Source organism: Spermophilus citellus, assembly GCF_964194105.1.
Source record: "Spermophilus citellus genome assembly, chromosome: 13".
NCBI classification, from domain to species: domain Eukaryota; kingdom Metazoa; phylum Chordata; class Mammalia; order Rodentia; family Sciuridae; genus Spermophilus; species Spermophilus citellus.
The window spans coordinates 45,570,224-45,586,430 of NC_138193.1; positions in this window are offsets into that span (position 1 = coordinate 45,570,224).

The window sequence follows — 16,207 nt, forward strand, 5'->3', positions numbered from 1 at the left end:
AATTCACATCCATAGAGAAGGAATATGTTCTAATATTCTTTCATACAGATTGTGATTATAGTTAGCAATAATATATAATTCAAAATTACAATAGAAGATTTTGAAAGTCTTCATCACAATAAATGTCAAATGTTAGAGAAAAAAAAAACAGAGATCCTGGGGGATTGGGGAAGGAACAGAAATCATTGAAATGAAGGAAACAATAAAGCAAGTAAAAAATTCAATAGAAAGCATCACCAGCAGACTAGATCACTTGGAAGACAGAGCCTCAGACAATGAAGATAAAATATATAATCTTGAAAATAAATTTTACCACACAGTGAAGATGGTAAGAAACCATTAACAGAACACCCAAGAATTATAGGATAACATCAAAAGACCAAATATAAGATTTATTGGACTAGAGGAAGGCATAGAGATAAAACCAAAGAAATGCCTAATCTCTTCAATAAAATAATATAAGAAAATTTTCCAAAAAAAAGAAGAGTGAACTGGAAAATCAAATACAAGAGGCTTATAGGACACTAAATGTACAAAATTAAACAGATCTACACTAAGGATATTATAATAAAAATGCCTAGCATATAGAATAAAGTTATAATTTTAAAAGCCACAAGAGAAAAGTTTTAGATTACATATGGGGGAAAGCAATTTGTATCTCAGCAGATTTCTCAACACAGACCTTCAAAGCTAGGAGATCCTGGAAAATATACCAAACACTGAAAGAAAATGGTTGCCAAACAAGAATATTATAACCAGCAAAATTAACCTTCAGATTTGATGACAAAATAAAAACCTTCCATAATAAACAAAAGTTATAAGAATTTACAATGTGAAAGCCTGCACTAGAGAACATTCATAGAGAAATATTCTGTAAGGGAGTAATGAGAATCAGTAACAGGAGGAACTACACTAAAGGAAAAAAACAATCAAAAGAGAAACCACGTAAAAAGCCAGAAACAAATCCAAAAGACCAGGAATACAAGCCATATTTTAATAATAATCCTGAATGTTAATGATGTAAACTCATCAATAAAAGGACATAAACTGGCAGATATGGTTTAAAAAAATCAATAATATTCTGCCTTCAAGAGACTTATCTTATTGAAAAATACATCCAGATGAAGGTGAAAAGATGGGAAAAAATCATAGCACTCATATGGATTGTGTAAATGGAAACTGAGGGATTTCCATCCTTATATCAGATAAACTGGATTCCAAACCAAAGTTATTCAAAAGGGATAAAGAAAGATATTTCCAACTGCTTAAGGAAATTATATATCAATAAGACATAACAATCGTAGATATTTATCCCCCAAACAATGGAGCATCTATGTATATCAAACAAATTCTTCTAAATTTCAAGAATTAAGCACAATAATACTGGGTGACTGAATAGATCTTCCAAACAAAACCAAACAAAGAAACTATAGACTTCAATAATACAATCAACAATTTAGAATCAGAAGACATATGATAGAATATTTTATCCATCAACAAGTGAATATCCTTTTTTCTCATCAGCACATGGATCCTTCTCTAAAATAGACCATACGTTATGCCACAAAGCAACTCCTTAGCAAATACAAAATCATAAAGATACTATTCTGCATTCTGTCAGACCATAATGCAATGATATTAGAAATCAAAGATAAAGTATATAAACTACTCTAACACCTGGAGACTAAATAATATGCTTCTAAATGATGCATGAACAGCAGAAGACATCAGGGAGATTTAAAAAAAATTCTTATAGGTAAATGAAAACTCTGACACAACATAGCAAATTCTCTGGGACACTATGAAGGCAGTGCTAAGAGGAATGTTTGTTGCATTGAGCTCATTCATTAAAAAAATGAAAAGTCAACAAATAAATGACCTGACATTACATCTCAAAGCCCTGGGGGAAAAAGAACTAATCAACACCAAAAGTAGTACAAGACAGGAAATAATTAAAATCATGACTGAAATCAATGAAATTGAAACAAACAATTAAAAACTGACAAAACAAAAATCTAGTTATTTGAAAAAATAAATAAAATTGATAAACCCTTAGCCACCCTAATGAAAGAAGGAGAAAGAAAACTCAAATTATTAATATTCATGATGAAAAAAGAAATATCATGGTAGATACTATTGAAATACAGAAGATAATTTGAAACTATTTTGAAAATTTATACTCAATAAAACAGAACATCTTGAAGACATTGACAAATTTCTAGAGACATGTGGTCTTCCCATACTGAGTGGGGAGGACATACACAATTGAAACAGATCAATTTTGAGCAATGAAATCGAAGATGCCATCAAAAGCCTACCAGCCAATAAAAGCCCAGGACCAACAGATTCTCAATTGAGTTTTATAAGACCTACAAAGAAGAATTAATACCAATACTCCTAAAATTATTTCATGAAACAGTAAATAGGGAACCCTTCCAAACTCATTCTATGAGACTAGTATCACCCTGATACCTACACCAGACAAAGAAACATGAAGGAAAGAAAATTTCAGACCAATAACCCTGATGAACATAGATTCAAAAATTCTCAATAAAATTCTGGCACATTACATACAAAAGGATATTAAAAAGATACTTCACCATGATCAAGTGGGGTTCATCCCAGGGATGCAAGGTTGGCTCAACAAGTGGAAATCAATAAAAGTAATATATCACATCAATAGATTTTAATAACAAAATCACATGATTATCTCAATAGTTGCAGAGAAAGCATTTGACAAACTACAACACCTATTCATGTTTTAAAAACTATAAAAAATAGGGATAGTGAGAATATACCTCAACATTGTAAAAGCTATCTATAATAAACCCAAGGCCAATATCATTCTAGACCGAGAAAAATTGGAAACATTCCCTCTGAAAACTGGAACAACATAGGAGTGTCCTCTCTCAACACTCCTATTCAATTATACAGATGAAAGAAATTAAAGGGATACAAATAGGAAAAGAAGAACTTAAGTTATCACTAATTGCCAACCATATGATTCTATACTTAGGGGATCCAAAAACTCCGCCAGAAAACTTCTCGAATTAATGAATTTAGCAAAGTAGCAGGATACAAAATCAATACCCATAAATCAAATATATTTCTATACACCAGTGATAAAACCCACTGAAGGAGAAATTAGAAAATCTACCCCCATTCACAATAGCCTCAAAAATATAAAATACTTGGGAATCAATCTAACAAAAGAGGTGAAAGATATATACAATGAAAACTACAGAACTCTAAATAAAGAAAAAAACCTTAGAAGATGGAAAGATCTCTCATTTTCTTAGATAGGAAAAATCAATATTGTCAAAATGGCTATACTACCAAAAACGTTATATAGATTTAATAAAATTCCAATAAAAATCCCAACAATATTCCTCATGGAAATAGATAAAGCAATCGTGAAATTCATTTGGAAAAATAAGAGACCCAGAATAGCCAAAGCAATCCTTAGCAAGAAGAGTGAAGCAGGAAGCATCACAATACCAGACCTTAAACTATACTACAGAGCTAGAGTAACAAAAATGTCATGGTACTGGCACCAAAGTAGACATGTAGACCAATGGTACAGAATAGAAGACATAGAAACAAACCCAAATAAATACAGTTATCTCATACTATAAAAAGATGCCACAAGCACACATTGGGGAAAAGATAGCCTCTTCAACAAATGATGTGGGAATACTGGAAATCCATATACAGCAAAATGAAATTAAACCACTATCTGTCACTATGCATAAAACTCAATTAAAAGCAGGTCAAGGACCTAGGAATTAGTCCAGAGAGCCTATGCCTAATAGGAAAAAAATAGGTACAAATCTTCATCATGTCAAATAACATCCTGCTTTCCTTAACCAGACTCCTAAATCACAAGAAATAAAACCAAGAGTTAATAAATGGATGAACTCAAACTAAAAAAGCTTCTCTCAGAAAAGGAAACAATCAATATGGTGAAGAGAGAGCCCACAGAGAAGGAGAACATCTTTACTACACACACATCAGACAGAACACTAATTTCTGGGATATATAAGGAACACAAAAATGTTAATAGCAAAAAAAATCAATAATCCAGTCAATAAATGGGCTAAGGAACTGAACAGATACCTCTCAGAAAAGGATATACAATTGATCAGCAAATACATAAAAGATGTTCAAATTCTCTAGTAATTAGAGAAATAAAAATCAAATCGCTAAGATTTCTTCTCGCTCCAGTCAGAAGGGCAATGATGAAGAATACAAGCAATAATAAGTATTAGTAAGGATATGGAAAAAAAGGTACACTCTACATTGCTGGTGGGACTGCCAATTGGTGAAATTACTCTGAAAAGCAGTATGGAGATTTCTCAGAAAACTTGGATTGTAACCCCCATTTGACCTAGCTATCCCACTCCTTGGTCTATATACAAAGGACTTAAAATCACCATACTATAATGATGCAGCCACATCAATGTTTATAGCAGTTCAATTCCTAACAGCTAAACTGTGGAACCAACCTAGAAACCCTTCAATAGATGAATGGACAAAGCAACCCTTGTATATATACACAATGAAATATTACTCAACATTAAAAAAGAATAAAATTATGCTCTTTGCAGGTAAATGGTTGGAATTGAAGAATATCACGCTAAGTGAAGTAAGCCAATTCAAAAAACCAAAGGCAGAATATTTTCTCTGATAAATGGATGTTGATCCATAATGGTGGGGGTAGGCAGGAGCATGGGAAGAATGGAGGAACTTTGGGCAATGGGGGAAGAGGAGGAAAATTATCATTGTATACACCATAAAAGATGGTGGAATGAGATGGACATCATTACCCTAGGAACATGTATGGCTGCACATATGGTGTGACTATGCATTGTGTACAACCAGAAATGAAATGTCGTGCTCCATTTGTGTACAATGAATCAAAATTCATTCTGATGTCATATATACTTAATCAGACTAAATAAATAAATAAATATAAAGTTTTTAAAAGTAATGTTTGCTGACAGGTTATTGCTTTTGACACCAGAAAAGTTAAAAATAGACAAAGGGGCATATTGGGTATACATTTCTGGTGGTTTTTATGATGGCACTCTGGTATATAGACCAGTACAAAAAAAACAGATATAGTTGATAAGTAAATTAATTCTAAATCAAAGTTAATAAAATGTGGAAATTGTGTGAAAGCAGTTGAAAATGTTGCTCATTTTTTAATTTCTCTAAAGTGTATTAGAACTAGTTTAGTGGGACCGAGCAGGTCGTCTCTCACTTCTTCAAAGCTACTTTGAGAACCTAATTTTACAAACACTTAGTCCTTCTTATTTTGCAATACTGAGCCTCCATTGTTTTAAGTTAAAACACAAATATCAATCCATAGTGCATCCCACAGGCAGATGAAGAATTTCAATAGTATCTGTGTTTATACTTGTTAGCCACAAGGGTAAACTGAAGTGATCTTAGTCAAAATCATGTTTACCTTAAACTTTCAATTTACTATAATATTGCAGTCATTGTTTTCCCCACTAGTAGTGTTTCTTACAATGACTCTGCTAGGTACCAAATATCTCCGAGACCCATTAAAACTTATAGGAAGTTTGGTTATTTTTATTAGTGGAAAAAAATATAGCTCTGTGTCCCCCCACTCTCCATTTGAGTCCTGACTGTTAGTACAACCATGAAGCCCTAAACATACTATCTTGATAGATGTTCATGTCTTCTCTGATACTCTTAGTATCATCTCCATTTTCTACAGAGGTTGAGTGATTTATGCCACAGTACTTTCAAAGCCAGTACTTTCAGCAATTGTGCTATTTGAAATCATTTCTCTATCAGAGTGTATACAATGATATTTTTATTTGTTTGTTGAATAAGTGAATTAACTAAAGAAACAAACAGAATTATTTCACCATGAAGGTTTACCAATGCAAAGTGAATGTAAGATGTATAAAGTTAATATTATATTAGACCTGGACAATTTTTAGAAAGGTCTGTTTTTACACAAATATATAAGCTACAAACTGAGAAAACAGAAATATTTAAAATGTTTAAAATAAATAAAGCAGTGGCAAGGTTTTTCATTTGTATGAACATGTTAGTAGTGAAACTAAGAAGGGTCTGTAAGAAGATAAAGTACTTCATTTTGCAACACATCCTCATTTTGATAAACACAAAACAAAATCAATGGCTTTTAAGGTTACTTAAAATTTCAAAATTAAGTTATTATCAATAGAGTTTGGGAAATTATATGTCCTTATACAAAAAAGAATTTTGATATTTTTCATACTTTGCAACACTATTAAATAGACTCAAACAGATCATAGAATTAAGCGTGAAACTTAAGACCATATATTTCTAGGAAAATGTAAAAGAAAAATATTCTTAGATAAACATAAAACACACAAAAGCAAATGACAAATTGATAATTTTGACCTTATCAACATTTGAAGCACTTTTTGAAAAACAAAATACAAGTTACAAACTGAAAGAAAGAATTTGAAAATCTCCTATAAGAATTCATATCCAGGGGTTGGGGATATACCTCATTGGCAGAGAGCTTGCTTAGCATGTGTGAGGCACTGAGTTGGATCCTCAGCACCACATACAAATAAACAAATAAAATAAGGGCATTCTGTCCATTTACAACTACCAAAAAAAGAGAATTAATATCCAGAATAAATAAGGAATTCTTATTAATAAATATTAATAAGTAAACAAACTATTAAAATGAGCAAAATATTTGAATAGACATAGCACCAAGGAAGATCTTTGGATGGCAAATGATTTTGTGACAAGGTGTTTACCACCTGATATTAATCATTAGGGAGATGAAAACCAAAGAAAATATCACTATATGCATTTTTAATTTTTTTTTAGTTGTCAGTGGATATTTATTTATTTACATGCAGTGCTGAGAATCGAACCCTGAGCTTCACACATTCTAGGGAAGCATTCTACCACTGAGCAGCAAACACAATCCCACTATAGACATTAAATAAAAACTAGAATTTAAAAGATTGACCATGACAATTCTTCATGTGGTTACAGAACTCAGGCATACTACTGAGAGAAATATAAAATGGTAATAAATACTTTAATAAGAACTTTCACTGTCTTAAAAAGTTAATATATACCTACTATGTGTTTTAACTAAACTCCTAGACAGTTACCTAAGAGAAAGAAAACACATATCCACACAAAACCTGATCAACAGAAAAGCTTTATTTTAATTATTATTTTAATTTTTGCTATTATTAAACATTATGTTAATACCCAAATACTGTGCCAATCCAAATCTCCACTAAAAATAAATCAATAAGCAAATTGTGAAATATCCATACTATGGAATTCTATTCAGCAGTATAAAGAAATGAAGCCAAATAATATTGCACATTCTCTCCTATACATAGAAAATAAAACAAAGTTGATCTTATAATAGAAGAGAGGAGAATAGCAATTACTCAGAAGAAGTGGAGATACAGGGATGCTTGATAACACAAACTAAAATAGAGTCAGAGTAGGAAGTCTATTTTATAACTATATATTATATATTTTATGAAGAAATAGAATGATAAAAATCTGGAAATACTAATTATCCTGATCTGATTATTATATATTTTCAATATGTATTAAAACATCACATGCACTCCATACATATGTGTAATTATTGTGTTAGCTTTTAATTGCCAGGGCCTAAACACCTGCCATAAACAACTTAAAGGAAGAAAAGTTTATTTTGGGGGCTGGGGATGTGGCTCAAGCAGTAGCGCGCTCGCCTGGCATGCGTGCAGCCAGGGTTCGATCCTCAGCACCACATACCAACAAAGATGTTGTGTCCGCCGAGAACTAAAAAATAAATATTAAAAATTCTCTCTCTCTCTCTCTCTCTCTCTCTCTCTCTCTCTCTCTCTCTCCTCTCTCACTCTCTCTTAAAAAAAAAAAAAAGTTTATTTTGGCTCACGCTTTCAGAGATTTTAGTCCATGATGGGATGGCTGCATTGCTCTGGGCCTGCAGTGAAACACTACATTAAGGCTTGGCAGGGGAAAGCTGCCAAGGAAGTAGAAATACAGAGGAAGGACATGCATGACAATATGTATTCTCCAGGGACAGACGCACAGGTGTACTTCCTGCACCTGCCTCCAGGGTCCACCACCTCCTAAAATCACATTCAAATGATTAATCTATATGAGATGAGAGCCTTACTGATCTAATCACTTCCCCAAAGCCCCACCTCTAGACATTGCTGCGTGGGGAACCAGCTCTTCAACTTATGAGCCTTTGGTGAAAGTTACAAATCCAAACCATAACAATTACTATATGTTAATTAAAAATAAAAAAAAATAATTTAAAATTTTTAAATAAATGAATTTCATAGTAATTATGCTGAATAAATGAAGCTAGACAAGAAAAGAGGTAATACTGTCTAATTTCATCTACATAAAATCAGAAAAATGCAAATGAATTTATATTGAGAGAAAGTATATCAGCAGTTGTCTGTGGTAGAAAGAAAAGGCATAAGAGAATACAAAGGGATAACAGGAAACTGTGAAGTTATGGATATGTTTATTTTATTTTCTTGATACTTGTGATAGTTTATGAGTGTATACATTTGTGGAAACTTATAAAATGGCACACATTAAATTTGTGCAGTATGGCAATTTTACCCAATGCTTTTTTTGCAAGCTCATCAAACTGCAAAAATACAATTAAATGTACTGAATTTATAATTATCCTAAAATAATTAATACATACTGTCATTAGTATACATAAATGAAATAAATATAACATGAGCTAGAATATGCTTTTTCAAACTGCCTTGCCATTTACCTAGAATCCTGAAATTCCTCTGCCCCTGGAGAACTCCATCTCAATAATGAAGCCCACTTAGAGTTATTGACTTAGCTTGCTGACTTCATAGCATTTTGGGGGAAAATTTTGATTCTTTAAAAAAAAGAAAACAAAAACAACCCTCAGATTTTTAAATATCCCTATCATCAAAAAACTTTAAGGGGCTGGGGATGTGGCTCAAGTGGTAGCGCGCTCGCCTGGCATGCACACGGTCCAGGTTCCATCCTCAACACCACATACAAACAAAGATGTTGTGTCTGCCGAAAACTAAAAAATAAATATTAAAATTCTCTCTCTCTCTCTCTCTCTCTCTCTTAAAAAAAAAAACTTTAAGATTGTCATGTGTTTATGTACATGGCAAGAAAGTCAGCTTTGTGAATATTGCCACATTTGGACAGGCCATTATGCTTTCAATGAACTTCTACACATTTTTTTTTTTTTTGTACTGCCCAGGGGCTCTTAATCACTGAGCCACATCTAGAGACCTTTTCTATATTTTATGTAGAGATAGAGCCTTTTTAAGTTGCTGAGGTTGACTTTGAACTCACAATCCTTCTGCCTCAGCCTCCTAAGCTGCTGGGATTACAGCTACGTGCCACTCTGTCCAGCTACACACATTACCTTGCTTGCTCTTCATGAATCTAAATCTCCCACGTACTCCTCAGACTCCCTGGTTCCTTTGCATTCTAACATGTGCTTCAGTGTCACAGCCATTACCAGTTGTCTATGGACATGGCATCCATAAATTCATAATTTTCATCAATGTATTCATTTATCTTAATTTTTTAAAATGGTATTTAATAAATTTTATTAAATCAATCAAGAGGTAAAAGTTAAATTTTCATTAACTATATTTCAACCTAGCAATATGATTATCATTGAAATATATTTAAAAACTTGGACTGGAGATTTTAGTTAGGTGACCTACAAAAATGTGCCTATCTATTTCATTGTTCTCCTATAAGACAGTAAGCTCTGTGACAGCAACGGTGTGCCTGTTTTAACACCAGAGCCTAGTACACTGCCCAGTACTTAAGAATAGCACAATGGTTATTATGGAAGCATTGAAAGATGAATGAATGTTGGTACATTTCCTTCACTAGGCTTCCTGCACTCACGATATTGCTGCTCAGTCCCTTTCCCTCTGAATGTGCCAGGACTAGAGAATTTATTCAGCTAAGTATTACCAAGCATTATGCCTGGTATTTTTTTGATTGAGTTATTCTGTATTACTTTTTCCTTAAGCCCACGGAGAATTAATATATGGATTTCTTTCTAAACAAAATAAAAGAAATTCATAACCTTCACATGTTATTTTGAACTCTATTATTCCAGCACATTGTGAAAGCAGACAAACACATAAGCGATGGGACAGAGAGTCCACATATATAAACAGTATGCAATTGTGTGTTATATACACAAACCAAATATTTTAAAACCTTCTTAAAGGTAAAATCTTGTACTTGACAGTCTCAACTCTTTCATATAGATACAGTAAATAGTTTGTAAATATGTATTTGAAAAGATTGAAAAATATATAAACGCTTTCAAGTCATAACATGGTTATTTGTTTTGCTATACTCAAAATTACATGACGTAGGGATGTACCTTTCTGTAGTACAGGGATTTTGAAACATTATGATAGAAACACTATTGGCATGATTAACTTGAGTTTGAACTGAAGACGCCCACTCAGCAAAAGTCTTTTAGGAGTAGATATCACCCAAAACTCTAGTAGAAGCAGTATTGAGAGCAAAGGAAACTCAGTCTCATAATTACTATGTCACCTAAATGTTCTCTTTAACTAAAAACTCTTTACATAATTACAGAATTAGAGAAAATTGAGAGATACATGATAATGAAGCCTTTCGTCCAGATTCCTCCAGATGTCTGGATTTCACAGTATATCCATTCTCTCATCATCATTTATCTTCTGAACCATTTAAGGTGCAGACATGATATAACAGTCCACTTTACTGCTAAACAGTTCAGTGTGTATTCCCTACAAATAAGGAATTATCTCTATTAGTCACAGGATAATTATCAAAATTCAGAAATGAAAATATGTACACCTGAAAAACATATTCTGATTTTATAATTTATCCTAATGATGTCTTATTTAGTTGTGTCTCTTGAGTCTGCTTTATTCAGGGAATTACTGAGTCCATCTTTATTTTTTTCATGGCATCAATATTTTTGAACAGAGGAGGACAGTTATTTTTTAGAATACCTCTTAATTTGGATTGGCTCATTTTATCACAAATAGATTCAGGTTGTGCACATGTTGGCAAAACCACAGAATGGAACTCAGTGAATTTTTGTTCTTCATATTAGAAATACGCACTGCTTACCCTCTTAACTAGCAACATTAATTTCAATCTCTTAAACTAGTTTGTGCCAGTTTTCTCCACTGCATACACCATACTATTTTATTCTTTCAAGTCGATAAATAAGCCATTTTGAGAATATATTAATTATCTTGTTAATCCCAAACTTTGTCGTTTTGCTATCCATTAGTTAGGTTTGTTTGAATTATTATTACTATGCATGCTGAAGGTTAATTTTCAAATATCATCTTTCTACATTTTTTCTTGATCCTATAATAAGTATGTGTGGGTGAGTGTGTGTATGTGTAGTATAAAATTATTATTCTGGATTTGAGCAATGGAAGACTCTTCAGATTAGCTCTTTACGTCCTTTTGAAATGTCCCCAAAATTCTTTGAACACTTTTTTACTTTGGAACAAAACAAAACTTTCTAAGTCTAAGCCATAATTTATTATGATCCATTTCTTTGAGGAGCACTGACATTTTCATAAGAAACCAAGATCAAGGCATTAAATATGCTCATTGTTATTGGTATTTTTATTCTCTTTTGGTGCTTTCTGAAGAGAACATGGTAGTATCTCTAAGTATATTTAAACATACACACAGGTATGCATGTACAAAAACATGTATGAACACAGACATTTTTATCAATTTTTATACCTAGCTTTCTTTGACTCTTATCAGTTCATGTTGATATCTGCAATCCTATTCCAATAATGCTAAGATTAGGAATAAACCAAGTCTGTCCACATTTCTAGTACTGATCAACAGTGTACTAGTTAATGCAATCAGATAAGAGCTAGAAATTGAAGGTATACAAATTGGAGGGAAATAACTTAAAACCAGTTCCAAAGATAAACTATATGATTTTTGTACTTGAGAAACACTCTAGACATCAATGATAAACCTAACACAAATAATATAATCATTTAATATAAAATCAAATTTTATAGTCAGCATATATAAATCAATAGCCTTTACATGTACAAACAATAAGTTAAAAGATATAATGGTAGGTAAAACTCTGCTAAAAATAGAAATAAGAATATTTTTTTAAACTACAAATCTGGAATTAAATTTAACAAGAGGTGTGCAAAGTCTACATTTAATAAACTTTAAAACTTTATCATTGAATATCAATCTATTATTTTAAATAAGAACTAACGAAAGGTATTAAATTTTTAGCTTGGTTAACTTTTTAAGTTTTGCTAAGAATTTCTAATTTTAATGTTCTGTGATCTAAGAGAGCTATTTGTAAAATACATATAGATCTTTATGTTTTTCTTTATGCATAACATATGATCAATTTTTGTATTTTTGTGACTGTTCCATGTACACTTGAGAGGATGGTTATTCTCTATATTTAGTATGTAAGGTTCAATATATGTCTATTTGATCTGGTTTTGTTAAACATCAATTTTTTAGTTGTAGGTGGACACAATACCTTCTTATTTTCATGTGGTGCTGAGTATCAAACCCAGTGCCTCATGCATGCTAGGCAAGCATTCTTCCTTTGAGCCACAACCTCAGCCCCTTGATCTGTTTTTAATGACTGAAATGTTAATGCTTTTATCATTTTTATTTATATCTCTTTGTATAGCTGGTAAGATTTGCTCTGATTAGTGGTTCTATATATTTTGGTGAATAGATATTCATGTTCATTATCTCTCCATCATGAAATGGGAAGTTCAGCCTGGCAGTGGCGCATGCTTATAATCTCAGCAGCTCCAGAGGCTGAGACAGAAAGACTGCAAGTTTGAGACCAGCCTCAGCAACTCAGTGAGACCATCAATAATTTAAACTCTGTATCACCATAAAAAATGAAACGGGGAGTCTGGGGATGTGGCTCAAGTGGTAGCGCGCTCACCTGGCATGAGCAGGGCACTGGGTTCGATCCTCAGCACCACATAAAAATAAAATAAAGATGTTGTGTCCACCAAAAACTAAAAAATAAATATTAAAAAATTCTCTCTCTCTCTCTCTCTCTCTCTCTCTCTCTCTCTCTCTCTCTAAAAAAAAAAAAAGAAATGAAATGGCTGGGGATGTAGCTCAGTGCTAAAGCACCCCTATGTTAGATTCCCAGTACTTAAGAGAGAGAGAGAGAGAGAGAGAGAGAGAGAGAGAGAGAGAGAGAAAAGAAATGTGAGCTTTATTTTTAAATGCTTTTTCATTTTCCTAACATGAATGCTTTTTGGCTCAAATTCTACTTTATTACCACTACCACTAGCTATAATTTCTTTAGTTTCAATATGAACTGATATATCTTTGCTTATCCTTTGATACCTAGCCATTTAAATGATGTGGTACAGGTGTGCTTTTTACATATGCTATTTAGTTGTCTTTTTTTAGCAACTCACCTACTAATATTTTTTTTCCTATTTTGCTTAATTCACTTTGGAATTATGTAGATTATGTTACACATTCCTTTCTTTGAAAGTCTTCTTTCCAATTAGAAAAGTTTATATTTTTATGCTTAAATCTTTCTTGTTACACTTTTAATATCTAGTATTTAACTACAAAAGCTATCTTTTTTGTAGTTGTTGCTAGTATTGTTTAGTGAAGTTTTTCCAGAAAACAAAACTAACATTTTAACTTTCAATTTTCATTACTATCAAAGGATATAATTGGTCTTCAGACATAGTTATAAAAAAGGAACAAAATACAAAGGCAGAAATTGCCTCCTTCTGGCAATCTGTGTCTTCTGAGAGTGTGAGCTTTAGCTGAAAACTGGAGACCAGACCAAATACTTGAACTTTGTTAGCAAGTGACAAGCCCTTGCTTCCTTGACAAGGTGGTATTTTGGCCACATTTGTCCTTGAGCTTCATAGTGCTGAGGTCAGTCTGTAACTATCTATCCTTTGTAGAATGAATCATCCTTTTGTTCAGAAGATCATTAAGTTTATAATAAAAATATAATGAAAATTTAGTACTAATGCTAATCAGATGTAATCAGGGTCCCTGTGCATTTGCTCCATATAACAGATTTGCTCACCAATGAATGCAGTAACATCTCATAAAAGTGTTGGGAAGTGCAATATTAAACTAATCTTGTACCAAAATTTGTAGACAGAATTTTACTTAATTGAAAACCAGTAGCCTACGGCTCCAAACAGTGGGATAATTTTTTAAAAAATTAATAGGAAAAGAATTGCAAATGTCAAGTGATTAGCTAATTATTTTTTGAAGTCTGTCTTCTACAGTGTAGATTACTTGTCAACATGTATTTTGAAGATATTTCTCATTTTACTCAAGCAAAGTTAATTATAGAAAATCTCCCACAAACTCATTGGTCTTTTTTAGGCCAATAAAGAAGAATCTTATCCCTGTCTGTCAGTCTGTCTCTTTCCCTTCAATTCCCTTCCTCTCTCACCTTCTCTCTCTGCCACATAGACCATTAACATTTCCAAAGCTCCTTTCCTATAAGACACTTAAATGTGCCTCAGTTAATTTCTTATTATAATTTTTACAAAGTTACATATCATCAGTTGGAAATAAGGGTATACTTGACATTTCTGTGATTGTAATAGCAATCACCTGAGTTTATGAAATGAAAGTTTTTTTTTCTTTAAATGTAATTTCATATAAATATCCAAAGTTTTGAGGAATTATTTATGAGATCCTACCTATTTCCCAACTCCTACCAGCTCAGCAGGGCAAAAATAGGATGATGAACATTTGCAGATGCAGTTCCATTTCAAGGGAAACTAAGAGTTAATTTTACTCATCAGAGTAATGTGCATATCTTTAATTACCTGATGTTGGGATCTACAGCTCAGAATCTGCTACTAGGTACACTGAGCCATTGCATTAAAATAATAATATAGAAATATTTAAAATTGATTTCTCTTTTCTGAGAAATCAGAATATAATAGTTATTGTCTTCATGTATGCTTGTACTCTGAAGTAACTAAATTAAGTGGGATATGTGGAGGATGGGGGTACTTTGTGATTGGCATAACCAAGACAGTCTTGACAACATGTCATTTTGAGTATTGCTCTGACAACCTAAGGCTCAGAGGTTGTCAGGAGTTCTGCATGTTTGTTAGATTCCACTGGAAAATATTAATCCTGACATTTAATAAGTATGAGTTAGAAAGAGAGAGTGCCAAATTTCCTTTGAGATGATAATAATATACATAGAAATCCACACATATTGCTTTACCCAAACTACAAAAAGTAATAACTGTTATTCATACCTTATACAGTCTGTAGTAACCCTGATGAGCTTTCTTATTAATGTCTTGCTTCAGAATAATAGATAACATTATTATAAATATAATGATATTCTATATGATATATATAATTTCTGAAGTAAAAAATGTTCTCCTAGGAAAGCAGAACTGGTGATATTTTCTGAGTTTCCCATATTATTTTGTATTATCCTTTCTTGATGCCTAGCAAAAAAAATTGGACTTTGATACTGTATATTTTTAAGGTAGGAATAAAATTGTTTGCCCAGGGTAGTTATATGTATATAACTAGATAGAGAGATATGTAAGTAATCTTTGTAGGCATAAGATGGACCATTCTTCAAAATAAAAAATGGAGCTGATCTGTTCATTCCTTCTTGACATAATAATCTTCTTAAAATACATGTGCCAGTGAGGTAATTAAATTACTCATTTGGTTAAGTGTTAACTTATTAATTCTTGCATTTACCAAGCTCTAAATTTATTCACAAATCACTACATCATTCAATGATAGACATTATAACTCATTGATTGAATAATGCATGGAACTTGCTTTGGAAAAATCACTTAGTAAATTTGAAAACCAAAAAGAAACCTTATAGATCATTTATATATATATATATATATATATATATATATATATATATATATATATATATCTCCCTGTGTCTATCACATGTCTGAGTGACTGTCATATTCACAATTATGTTTCACAGAAACAAAGGTTGACTCTGGGCTAGGCAATAGGGTTTATGTCTAGTGAACAGGGAAGTTGAAGCAGAAGGATCACAAGTTTGAGGCCAACCTCAATAACTTATTGAGAGCATGTCTCAAAACGAAATGTAAAAAGG